At 48.8% G+C, this 13,621-nt stretch overlaps 1 protein-coding gene across 1 annotated transcript in view; it reads right to left on the bottom strand.

The window, feature by feature from the left end:
* CDON (cell adhesion associated, oncogene regulated) overlaps positions 1-13,621 on the bottom strand; it is a 242,908-nt gene that overhangs the window by 211,064 nt on the left and 18,223 nt on the right. The gene's annotated exons all lie outside the window — the stretch shown is intronic.

Here is a 13,621-nt window from a genome sequence, read left to right as displayed (position 1 = left end):
CCTGGGCAACATGGCAAAGGCCAGTCTCTATTAAAAAAAAAAAAAAAATTAGTCAGATGTGGTGGTATATACCTAGTCCCAGCTACTCAAGAGGTTGAGGTGGGAGGATCACCTGAGCCCAGGGAGTGAGGCTGCAGTGAGCCGAGATTATACCACTGCACTCCAGCCTGGGTGACAGAGTAAGGACCCTGTCTCAAGAAAAAAAATAAATAAATGAACAGAAAACCTACTCAAATGCCCCTTCCTCTCTAGCACACACCCTGACATTCTCCAGCAGAATTAGTCATTCAGCAACTCCAGCATGTTATTTATATCTGGGTTGTGACACTTGCCATGTTGTGTTGTAAACATACTACTTAGGACAAAAGTGATCTGGACTTCAAAGCCTGGAAAATCTTCAGGGCACATCTGAGCTCACATATTCAAATAGAAGCTGGGGCACTTAATGGGAGTGTTCGCATAGCGGTTATTTCCTAAAAGCCAGAGGCCCCTGGAGTCCACCTCTGGGGTTCTCCACGAATGTCCATCACTCACTATTCCCCCTTTCCTCTTTCAATACCTCCCCTTTCCCTGCCCATCATGCAATTAATTGTACCAAATCCCATAAATTGAAGTCTAAGGTACTTCTCAACTCTGTCTACTTTTTCCTGCTTCCATTGCCGCCACCTTAGTCCCAGAGGTTCTCAACCCTGAATCCATATCCGAACCTCCTGGAGAGCTTTGAAAACCGTCCAGCGGTTTCCCTCTGCTCTTACGTTAGAGACCACCTCCTGACTGGGCGCCAAGGCCCTCGTGCTCGGGTCCTCTCCAGCCTCCCCTGTGGCCTGTCTCCGGTCCTCCGCCACACTGACCTTTCTGCTCCTTACATGGGTCACGCCCTTTCCTTCTTGGGGCCCTCTCAGGTGTCCCCACCTCTGCCTGAGGGTTCTTCCCCTTTCTCCCTGCCTAGGAAACACCTCCACCTCCTCCTGGAGGCAGCAGAGGTTAAGAACGCGAGCTCCAGAGCAAGGCAGCCTAGATTCAAACCCCAGCTGCAGGATGACACCTGCTGTAGAGGGATCCCGAGCATTTTAACCTCTCTAAGCCAGAATCTCTTCTTCCTGGCGTTGCTGCTTCAGAAGACCACTGTGGTCCGCAGAGTCCCCTCCAGGGGAATGGCACGATAACATATTCAGATGGTGGCTCCCCTACTTTCTGCTACTCCTCACAGCAGAGGATTGTGAGTTCTTCACCTGGGGCTTGTTACTGTGCCCAGCACTTGCTAAGTGCTCCATGTACATTTTGTGCAATGAGAAGAAGTACCCTTGTCTGTGTTCCTAAAGCAGACCCCTGCCTGGAGTTCCCTCCAGCCTTCCAGTACTTGGGGTCCTGGATCCATCTCCAGCTTTCCCCAAAATGGGCAATTTACAGCTGGAGAATTGTGACTTCCTTTCTCTCTCCCCCCATAAAAAAGCAGAAAACGAGTGGGACATCAAAAGCCTCTTTAAAACCAACATTTTGATGACTTAAGAGTAAATGAATGAGAAACATACGGCTTAAATTTTCTTTATGATGCACAAGGGCTCTTTCTGGACTCACTTTCCAAAGCTGCCAGGCTAATGATGAGAGTGGAAGTTGCTCAATTCTCACATCATCAACAGATGGCTCTCCATATTTGGAAAATCTTCACGTGGCAGAGAAAGGAAACCGCCAGCTCCTCAGATCCGTCATGTGCCCATGGCTCTCCTGCCCCCTTCCATATCTCATCCGGGTTACATGGGACATTCCATTCCCAGTGGCCCCGGAGTTGTGGGCAGTCGGGATTGCCTTCCTGGGGCCAGTAGCCACGTAGCAGACAGAGCACAGGACTGAGCAAAGATCTGCAGGCCAAGAGGCTGGTCCAGGGTTTGCCACTGGCGAAGTCACACAACCTCCCTGGCTGGACTTCAGTGTTCTCACTGGCAAGATGGGAAAATGACCCTTGTTCTATCTCAGAGAGTTGTAACCACAAATGAGACAACATTCAATCCCACGTCCAACACACGGCAATGGGTCAACATCAGTTGACTCCGAACGCAATACACACGTAAGGTCCTCGCCAGGAGTCCTAACATTCTGTGAGCATGTCAATCAGCAGCTGGCTCCTTCTGCTCTTCTTGTTCGGAGAATTGAGATTACGTGGCTTGTGGGAAAAGGGAGGGATCAACCCACATGGAGAAGCAGAGTTTAGGTGACCACTCCCAGGACACCCTCATTCCCAATGCAGTGACAGGCCTCGTGTTCACAAGATCCACTCTCACCTTCAAAGTCATTGGTGAATGGCTGTGGTTTCAGTGTCGTTTTTAAAACCTTTCAAACACTGACTTGCGGTGACAGACAGAAAATACCTCAGAGTCACAGCCAGACCAAGCACGCTGGCCTGAGGCATGAAACAAAGCACCTGTTATCCCAAAGCAACAGGAAGGCGCAGGGCATCGCCATGGGCAGGCGGTGCTGGGTAGATGCCGACCTCAACACTGCGGGTCCTCCCTGTCCATTAACATTTGTTTATGATGAAAACGAGTTCATGTGCACATCAAGCAAAGCCCAAGCAGGGGTGTGGAGGTGAGGTGAGGTGAGGCGTGGGGAGAGATGACATAAGAAGACAGTAGGGCCAGGTGCGGTGGCTTACACCTGTAATCCCGGCACTCTGAGAGGCCAAGCTGGGTGGATCACCTGAGGTCAGGAGTTCGAGACCAGCCCCATCAACGTGGTGAAACCCCGTCTCTACTAAAAATACAAAAAAAAAATAAAAAGCTGGGTGTGGTAGCACATGCCTGTAATCCCGGCTCCTTGGGAGGCTGAGGCAGGAGCGTTGCTTGAACCCAGGACGCAGAGGTTGCAGTAAGCCGAGATCGTGCCACGAGCTTGCTCCAGCCCTAGCGACAAGAACAGAAATTCTGTCAAAGACGAGTAGCAGGATGTTTTCTCTATTTTTAAAGCATTTTTACTTTGTAAACACTTTTGTTAAAAGCTAAGACCATGGCCTACACAGGGTGAAAACCATCAGTATCACCGTCTTCCACCTCCACATCCTGTCCCACTGGAAGGTCTTCGGGGACAATAATGACCACAGAACTGTCGTCTCCTGTGATAACGACGCCTGCTTCTGGGGACCTCCTGAAGGCCCTGCCTGAGGCTGTTTCACAGCTGATTTTTAAAAAAATAAGTAGGAGTGCATTCTGAAATGGTAAAAAAGTATAGTATAGTCATTTATCATCACCAGTATTGTGTACTGTGCATAGTTGTGTGTTCTGAACTTTCACATGACTGGCAGCGCAGTAGGTTTGTGTACACCAGCATCACCACAAACACGTGAGCAATAGGTTGTAATACAACGTTATGGTGACTGCGATGTCACTATGTGAGGGAATTTTTTGTCTCCTTATAATCTTATTCAGCCCCCAGTTGTATACGTTATCCATCGTGGACCAAAATGTTGTGCAGGGCATGATTGTTCTCGAAGCAGACAGGAGCCAGGGTGACGCAAGCACTGAAAATCATGTTGCATGGAGAAAGTGTGAAAGATCTGGCATTTTTAGCCCAAAGAAGAAAAGGCCCTCAAAATGCTATCTTTCATTTATATATTCAAATATTCACGGGATGCCTATTAAGTGTTAGGTAGCATGCTATCTGTTACCATGGCAATCAGAAAGTCTCTTCCAGGTGTTCATCCCAGGTTCCATCCTCAGGAGGCAGACCCGTCTGCCAGCTACTGGGACTGTCAGCTGCTGATGGCTTCCAGGGCACAGTCTGATGCAGGGAAAGAAAGGCCTGGCCTCCTTGCCACAATCTAGGTCAACTCCAAAGAGCCACCCCAGCTCCAGGGCCCCTTGTGGGACCAGATGAGGCCTCGGTTCCAACCATAGTGGGATTGGCTTCTCCCTCTGACCAATACCCCCTTACCATTTTCTTCCAGGATGCCTCCCATCAGAGTCTGGCTGGGGGGTGACAGGGGCATGCCAGCAGGCGATGGCAACCCGGTTGACAGGGCTAGGGATGGGCAGTATAAAGTTCTGTGTCCCCCCACTTCCCCCGCTGCCCGCCCAGGAGATGCACCTAACCCAGCTTTGGGGGTCAGGAGACTTCCTAGAAGAGACAAGCTGAAATGGGCTCCACCCCAGGGGAGGAGGGCGGGCAGAAATGATTTTCACCTCCAGCTTGTTCTAAATGAAAGAAGAAAGACCACCCTCCACCCCCACCCCATTTACTGTGAGCCCAAGGCTGTGCTGACACGGTCTCCAAGGAGTGGCCCTGCTCCATCTCTGCTCTTCTGGCCTCGTAGATCACTGCCCAGAGCCTGCACGGACACGACCCCTAGTTCTCAGCTGCTGGACGCTGCCAGCCCATCGGAGGGACCCACGACAGGAAGAAGGGGCTGTACGTTTTTAGATTCAGTTTTCCTGCCCCCAACCCCCACCCTATCCAAAGTGAAGCTGAGCTCAGAGATTAAAAACTCATTCCCGTGCAGGAAATGAAGACGTTGCCAGGACCTCCCAGCCGGGAAAATATGAACAAGATGCCTCGTGCCGCTGATGAACTCCCCGCTCTCAGGGCCTCGAGGGAAGGCGGGAAGATGGGCCGCTAGCCCGGGCACTCCCATGCTTGTTCTCAGCTGGGCTTCACCCCCGGAGTGTGGGAAGTCCTTGGCTGCTGTGGCATACACAGCCATAACATGCCCTGGCTCCCGTGGTCAGAAACTGCCCATTCAAGAGGCAGAGAGGCATGGGAGCAACATGGAAATGGCTCTGGGTTTCAGCCCAGCTGCGTAGCCAACCGTGAGACCGGGGTGTCTGTTCACCTTTCTGGGCCTTGGTTTTGCTACGTATGCAATGAGATTGTTGGGCTTCTGGACTCCCCCGGTGTCTTCCATCTAATTCTAATTTCTGAGGAAGGAAAAGGAAAAGTTTACCAATATGATGAGAATCTTACAGCCCAACAACTGAGATCTTGAATCCAACAGGACCGCGTCTTTCAAAGAGAGTAAAGGGCCCACAGACATCAGTGAGAAGTCTCTTCAAAACTGTTCTGGAGTTTCCCTCAGGTTCTAGGTTGAGGTGAAAACTGACGGAAAGTTTAGACTGAGAAGGCAGTACAGCATTTCCTTCAGCCCTGCTGCCAGAGAACCTGTCCTCAAGTGTGGATAACAGATGCCCTTGATGTGCCTGGCACTCCTCCATCAGCCCCAATCTTAGGCCAAGGTGGACAGAGGATAACTCTGCAGAGCATAATTCTGCAGAAGATAACTGACAGCCACGAGAGCTGCTAGCATCTGGGAGCACGCACTATCATCTGGGAAGGACATCCTTTTTGACAGAGGGACACAGGGTTAACATGAGAGACGTATCGGTTATCCATCACGTAACCATCACTACAAACACATAAGCTTTTTTTGTTTGTTTTGTTTTTGAGACAGAGTTTCACTCTTGTTGCCCAGGCTGGAGAGCAATGGCGTGATCTTGGCTCACTGCAACCTCCACCTCCCAGGTTCAAGTGATTCTCCTGCCTCTGCCTCCCGAGCAGCTGGGATTACAGGCGTGTGCCACCATGCCCGGTTGACTTTGTACTTTTAGTAGAGACAGGGTTTTGCCACGTTGGCCAGGCTGGTCTTGAACTCCTGACCTCAGGTGATCGGCTCCCCTCAGCCTCCCAAAGTGCTGGGATTACAGGCGTGAGCCGACAAACACAGAAGTTTAAAGCAGCATGTGCCTATTATCTCGTGGGTTCTCTGAGTCAGGAATTTAGACGCAGCTTTGTTAGGGTCCTCTGGTTCAGGATTTCTCACAAGGCTGGGATCAAGTTGCTGGCCAGGACTGGAGTCTCATCTGAGGCTCAAATGGAGGAGGATTCACTTCCACAGAGAACTGATGGGGGACTCAGTTCCTCGAGGGCTGTCAGACGGCACCAGCCCTCTGTTCCTTGCCATGTGGGCCTCTTTGATATGACCACCTGCTTCATGAAAGTATGCAAAGCTCAAGGGCAACAGAGAGGGCCTGCTAGCAAGAGGGAAGTCACGATCTTATGTCACACAAATAGAAATGTGACAGCCCATCATCTTTGTCATATTGTATTTGTTAGACGTTAGGTCACAGGTCCCACCCACACTCGAGGGGCAGGGACTACACGGGCTGTGGATACAAGGAGATGGGGACCATTGGGAGTCATCTTAGAGGCTGCCTGCCAGAGAGGAGGCAGAAAAAGGCCACCCACTGAGCCTTGAGCAGAATCAGCCCTGGCAAGCAACGCAGGACCGTGTCCCAGCCAGACCAGTTTACATCCCAAAGGTATGTGTACTGGAGGTGAGAACCAGAGGAGAGGCATCTCAGGATGAGATGATGCCACACTGTGCGCACTGACAGCCTGGGAGAATAGTGTCAGAAGAGAGAGCCAGTGGCAGGGTGTGTGGCGGTGATTGTGTGCTGGCCGTGTGTGTTCTCAAAAGAAGGGAAAGGACCACGTCACCATCTGAGGGCTATGATATAAACTGAGGAAGGGATGATCGGCCCACCCTTCACTCCCCTAGTCATCATATGCCTTTTCCAGGGAAGACCCACCCTGCCATCCCCTAGCCAGGAAGCAGCCCCACCTACAGCCACTGTAGTGTTGAGCTATGGAATTGTCCAGTGCGGCAGAGGTGGGGAACTCCAGGCATAATCCGCCTTCTCCCCGGAATTCAGTGTGTCCTTCAGAGACGTCCTTGTTCTTTGCCTCCTGAGTCCCCCCTCCTCAGGCAGCTTCAATGACAAAGCTGGAAAGCACTCTCCGTCCCCACCTCTTTTTAAAATACAATTTTTATTTTTAAAGACACTATATCTGTTAAGGATAAGGGGCAAAGTTTTCTGCCTTTGTAATACCTGTTCAGGAATTTAATGGGTTAGGAGATTGGTTTTAACTGTGAGGAAGCATCTCCGTCTTGGGCTCAAGCGATCCTCCCACCTCCGCCTCCCAAGTAGCTGGGACTACTGGCACGCGCCACCATGCCTGGCTAATTTTTTTTTGCAGAAATGGGGTCTCCCTATGTTGTCCAGGCTAATCTCAAACTCCTGAGCTCAAGTGATCCTCCAACCTTGGCCTTTCAACGTGCTGGGATTACAGGTGTGAGCTACCATGTCCAGCCTTTTTTGTCTGCTAATTTACATTTACATTTAAAGATTAATTTTACTTGTATCTTAAAACAAGAATTTTATGTTGGAAAAAGAGAACTAAATACATTTGTATAAAGCCTGTAAATGTCCCATGGCAAATGTTCTGTCTCAGTATTTTCTACCACATTTAGAAACAGGATTCTGCGGAGAGACTTGGGTCATTAAGATTCACCTTTCCTAAGGAGTCGTAGGCTGCAGATCTGAAGAACACACAGCAACAATTCGATTTCTCTTTTTACAACTGTACCAAGCATCACAGCTGCAATGAGAGTACAAATACGTGAAAAAATGACTTCACTAGGCTGGGCGCGGTGGCTCATGCCTGTAATCCTAACACTTTGGGAGGCCAAGACGGGCAGATCACTTGAACCCAGAAGTTCAAGACCAGCCTCGGCAATGTGGTGAAACCCTCTCTCTACAAAAATACAGAAAATTAGCTAGATGTGGTGGCATGAACCTGTAGTCTTAGCTGCTTGGGAAACTGAGGTGGGAGGATCACCTGAGTCTGGGAGGTCAAGGCTGCAGTGAGCTGAGACTGCACCACTGCACTACAGCCTGGGCAACAGAGTGAGACCTTGTATCAAAAAAAAAAAAAAAAAAAAATCACTCACATAAGATTTAGAAAAATCAGAGTGACCTCAGGTCAAGGCACCACCCGGTGTGGTGAGGTTGACATTCAACCTCACACACTGGGGAGAGAGTGTGTGTGTGTATGTGTACATATGTGTGTATGCATGTACAGATATCTATCTGTATAAATAACCATGTTCAGCCCCTTAAAAGCCTGTCAATATGATGTTGTGTTCCATATTCACTATTTGAAACTTCAAATACACAGGCCATGCAGAGGAGAGTTTCTTGTGTATCCCTGTTTGTTACCACCAATAAAATTGTGAAGTTTTCCAAATTACTGTTCATCATATATTTCCCTGGTAAGTGTTACCACTTGTGGATGAAGCTAATCACGAATTCACACATCATCTCTCTCCTCTTTTAAGTGGCTCCTACAGCATGTCGCGAATGAAATTCACAGGTTCAGGAGCCCAATACTTTGGGAAGTTTGAAAGCCAGTGTCCCTGTGTCCTCTAGGCAACCCCTAATGTTGTGCAGGTTGTGCCTGCACAAAGGCATCAGTTGAGGGGTGAATGTAGCTCAGGGCTACACTGGAGGGAGGGGACCCTTTGAGAATTCACCTGGAGACACCATATTGGCTAGTTGCCTCCAGTCTCATCATGACCCAGAGGCCACCATGGAGGTCAAGTTCAGCTAAGGCGTCGTAGTCACATATATCTTTGTGATCTTGGTTAAACGACATTTCCTATCTATGACATTGAAAGCATAAGCAACAAAAGGGAAAATAGATAAACTGATCATCATCAAAATTTAAAACCTCTGTGCTTCCAAGAACACCACCAAGAAAGTGACAACACAACCCACAGACTGGGATGACATTTTTGCAAATCATGTATCTGATAAGGGGCTTGTATATAAAGAACACTTACAATTGGATAATTAAAAGACAAATGATCCAATTTAAAAATGACCAAAGGATCTGAACAGACATTTCTCCAAAGAGGATATACAAGTGGCCAATAAGCACATAAAAAGATGCTAAACATCACTGGCAATCATGAAAAGTCAAATCAAAACCACAGTGAGATACCACTTTGCACCCACTAGGATGTCTAGAATGAAAAAAATAATAACACTAACAAGTGTTGGTGAGGACATGGAGAAACTGGAACCTCGGGCACTGCTGGCAGAAATATAAAATGGTACAGCCTGTATGGAAAACAATTTAGCAGTTTCTCAAAGACCAGACATGAAGTTTCCATATGACCCAGCAATTCCACTCCTAGACACACACCTAAGAGAAATGAAAACATATATCCACACAAAACTTGTACGTCAATGTTCAAAGCAGCATTCTTCATAAAAGCAAAAAGTAGAAACAACTCAAGCATCCATCAACTAAAGAATGAACAAAAAAAATTTGGCATATTCATTCAATGGAATATTATTATTAGAAATGAAGAGCTGGGAATGGTGACTCGCTCCTGCCAGCACTTTGGGAGGATCACTTGAGGATTGCTCACTTTGGGAGGCAGGAGAATCACTTGAGGCCAGAAGTTTGACTCCAGCTTGGGGAACATAGTGAGATTCTGCCTCTACAAAAAAAATTTTTTAAACCCAAGCAATTAGTCAGGCATAGTGGCATGCTCCTGTTAAGTCCAGCTACTGGAGAGGCTGAGGCTTGAGCCCAGAAGTTCAAGGCTGCAGTGAGCTATGATTATGCCACTGCACTCCAGTCTGGATGACAGAGCAAGACCCAGTCTGTTTAAAAAAAAAAAAAAAGAAAAGAAAAGAAAAGAAAAAGAAAAAAGTGAAGTACTAATCCATGCTACAGCACAGATTAACCTTAAAGACGTTATGCTAAGTGAAAGAAGTCAGACAAAGAACCACATACTGTATGGTTACATGTAGATGAAATGTCCAGAATCAGTCAGTCTTTAGAGATAAAAGGTAGATTAATGGTCTCCGAGGGCTGGAGAGAATTGGGGGCAGGGGATTACAGGCGTTGGCTAAGGGGTGCAGGGTTTCTTCTGGGGGTGGTGAAAATATTCTAAAATTTATTGTGGTGACGGTTGCACAATTCTGTGAATACACTAAAAACCATGGAATTGCATACTTTAAATGTGGAAATTATATGGTATTGTGAACTCTCAATAAAGTTATTTTAAAAAGAGAGAAAGGGAAGACCTCATTTTCTAAGCTAGAGATTCTTAACTCGGAGTCCACGAACCCACTGAATTACAAACTAGTATTGTGAGAGCACTTGTGTATTTTCTAAGAAGATCTGGAGCTTTCCTGAGATTCTCCAAAGGCTCCAAGCCACAAAAAAAGAATCCCTGTCCTCAGAATGAGCTGGAGCTGGGGCTTGAAGTTTGGGAGAGCCCCTCACGGCTTCCCTTTTGTGCCTCCCCTGGGGGAGTGGGGGTGTGGAGGGGAGAGGCACCCAGAGTACATTTCCTGTGTGCTTGTTTAATACTCACCCAGTGGTGTGGAGTTGGGTTAGCCGCAGCTCACCCGGGGGGCAGCCACTCTGACCACAGCCTGGAGCCACTGGCTCAAGCTATTCTCAGACTCTTCCCCTCTGTGACCCTCTTCCTTCCCCGACTGCCCCCTCCCAGGCTGTCCCTCCAGGACTCCCGAGAGGCCAGCAGTGGCTCCACTTGCTGCTTTTGCCACCTGCTCCAGGCATTAACTGGGACACAGATCCCTGGCTCCTACTGTATTAAACTCCAATGCTGGAGTCACTCAAAGGTAGAGTGACCATACTACTGCCTCCCTGTGGGGACAGCCTTGGTTTAAACCCGATGTTCCAGTGTGCCTTTTGCTTTTTGTTTTGTTTTGTTTTTGAGACAGGGTCTCATTCTGTTGCCCAGGTTGAGCATGGCTGATCATGGCTCACTGCAGCCTCGGCTTCCTGGGCTCAAGCAATCCTCCCACCTTGGCCTCCCGAGTAGCAGGGACTACAGGTGCATATCACCACAACTGGCTAGTTTTTTGTTTTTTGTAGAGATAGGGGCTCACTGTGTTGCCCAGGCTGATCTCTAATTCCTGGATGCCAGCGATCCTCCCACCTCGCCCCTCCTAATGTGCTGGGACTACAGGCATGAGTCACTGCGCTCAGCCCTAGTGTGATCACTGAGTGTCAACTTACATTCTCAAAAGTATGCTGGTTTGTAAGATACTGTAAATTTCACTAACCCCTTACCTAAAGATAGAATTGTCAGGCTTCGTGGGGTAAGCAGCACTCCAGCAGTCTCTCAAGCCATCGCCCAGCCTGCAGGAAGGCTTCACATCCACCTTCTTCAGCAGACAGGTTTCATTCTGTTCTGTTCAGACCTCAGCAGGAAAGAGCGTTGCCACCTCTCACAGGTCTGGCGGCCTCCATTAAGGATGGATGAGATGCCTCCTCTCCCATCTCACCTGTCCTCAGTGCAAGGGGTCGGGGCCTCTCCCCTCTACAATTTGATGTCAAAGGTGCCATTCCTCTGGAGCCCTTGCCACCCTCAGCCTTTTCCTTCTGGGGTGAAAAATCCCAACCCCTTAATGTTTCATTCCCTCCCACCTCCTTCAGTGCCCAAGCCTCTCTGCTCCTTAAGATCACAAACCACATCTTTTCTACTCTACATAGCTAGTGCCTGGCAGAGGAGGTGCTCACTAAATCATTCTTTGCCTTTTTTTTTTTTTTTTTTTTTTTTGGAGATGGAGTCTCGCTCTGTTGCCCAGGTTGGAGTGCTGTGGTGCAATCTTGGCTCACTGCAACCTCCGCCTCCTGGGTTCCAGCGATTCTCTTGCCTCAGTCTCCGAGGTAGCTGGGATAACAAGTGCCTGCCACCACGCCCGGCTAATTTTTGTATTGTTAGTAGAGATGGGGTTTCACCATGCTGATCAAGCTGGTCTCGAACTCCTGACCTCAAGTAATCTGCCTGCCTTGGCCTCCCCAATTGCTAGGATTACAGGCATGAGCCATCGCATCCAGCCTAGTTCACTCTTCTCAGTAATTTTTTTTTTTTTTTGAGACAGGGCCTCACTCTGTTGCCCAGGCTGGAGTGCAGAAGCACAATCTCGGCTCACTGTAGCCTTAAATTCATAGGTTTAAGTGATCCTCCCACCTCAGCCTCCCAAGTAGCTGGAACTACAGGTGCATGCCATCACACCCAGCTAATTTTTTTTTTTTTAATAGGAAAGATGAGGTCTCACTACGTGGCCCAGGCTGGTATCAAACCCTTGGGCTCAAGCAATCCACCTGCCTCAGCTTCCCAAGTGCTGGAATTACAGGTGTGAGCCTTACAGGTGAGAGCTTCAGTGGGTTCAAGGGCCCCAAGAATCTCCAGCCTAGAAAATACGGTTCTTCCTCTCTCTTTTTAATAACTTTTTTGAGAATCCACAGTACTATACCATTCACACCTTTAAAGCATGCAATTCAATGGTTGCCTTGCCAGCCTTGATAGATAATTTTTGGATGAATGAGGCACTGGCAAAATGAAGCTGAGGCTGCTATCACATTGCATGGGGCCGAGGACACCACAGAGCCTGGGGCCCTGGGTGTGGGCAGCTCCTGCGACCACCCTCTCCAGAAGAGTGGGACTCTGGCCTCACTGAAATGCACGCATGCGGATGCAGCAAGAGGTCAGTCGGGCAGGGGGAAAGGGCATCCCCTTCCATTCCCAGAGCTGCTCTTCTCGGTCACACGCTCAGGGCCCTTCCCCAGAACCGTACTCCTTCCAGCCAAGCCCACTTTTGCAATGAAGAAGGGGCTGCCTTAGATTTTGTATCCAGGGCCCTTTTATTTTGGTCTTCTGGTCAGTATTTACTACCCATTTGACAAGTATGTCCCAAGCATTTCCTATGTACCAGGCCTATGCTGGGCACTGGGGATGCAGTCGAGAACAAGCCATCCAGATGCGTCTGCCCTGCAGGGCTGTCTTTAATCACGATGTCCAAAGCTGGCTCCAGGGCTACACTTAGAATAAAATAAGGCAGTGATTTCTGGGTTCCTGCAATTTCTGGGTTTCTGGATATCTTCATGTGAACGGCCACCTTTATGTAAGCTTCATAAAGCCGAGGGGAGAGTATCTGCTTGACAAGAGAACTTCTGGAGTGATATGAACCATTTTCAAATCTCAGTTCTGTTTCTTCTTGGTTGAGTTACACTTGATCTTAGCCAAAAGGCGGAGAAGAGATCCCCTTGGTTGTTATTTAACCTCCAGCTCATGTGTGAAATGGAGACAATCCCATCCACCTTGCAGAATTATTGGGAGGGTCCGATGGGTAACGGCTGTAAGACAACACAGTGTCCAGTACGTGGGGACACTCAGTCAATGGGGCAATGATCACCCCTGAGCACTGGGGTTTCCAATCCCAGCCGATAATTCTGTTGGAGTTGGCATTACCTTGTGTTGCAAGACTGTGGTTCCTAAATTTGACTGGTTTTAAGTATCACTGTGAGAGCTTTTTAGAATTACCAATTTTCAAGACTGAAATCAAACCAACTGAACCAGAAGCAGCAGGGATGGGCCTAGAAATGCGCATTTTTAGAGGTCTCCAAGTTTGCAATCCACAGTGTTAAGCAACTTCTCAAACCCAGCCCTACCCATTTATTTTCCAAAACTCCTGGGAGAGACAACAGAGGTGCAGCACTCTGGAAGCCGGGCCTGTACTCCTCCCCCAGGCAGCCTCCTCTCCACTCTGGGACCAGCCCTGCCTTCTCCCAGGCTGCGGTGGGTCCCATCTGAGCACAGCGGCTGCTCATAAAGCTCCCGATGAAAGGCACGCTGGACAGGAGAGGTCAAGGTTCACACAAGCAGCTCCGCCTTCTGTTTCATTTACAAGTGGCAGTCACCTCATTAAACCCGGTCGGCCTCCACCCCCACCCCACCCTTACCCCC

This window comes from Papio anubis, chromosome 12 (genome assembly GCF_008728515.1).
Source record: "Papio anubis isolate 15944 chromosome 12, Panubis1.0, whole genome shotgun sequence".
Taxonomy (NCBI): Eukaryota; Metazoa; Chordata; class Mammalia; order Primates; family Cercopithecidae; genus Papio; species Papio anubis.
This window is presented reverse-complemented; position numbering and strand designations above follow the sequence as displayed.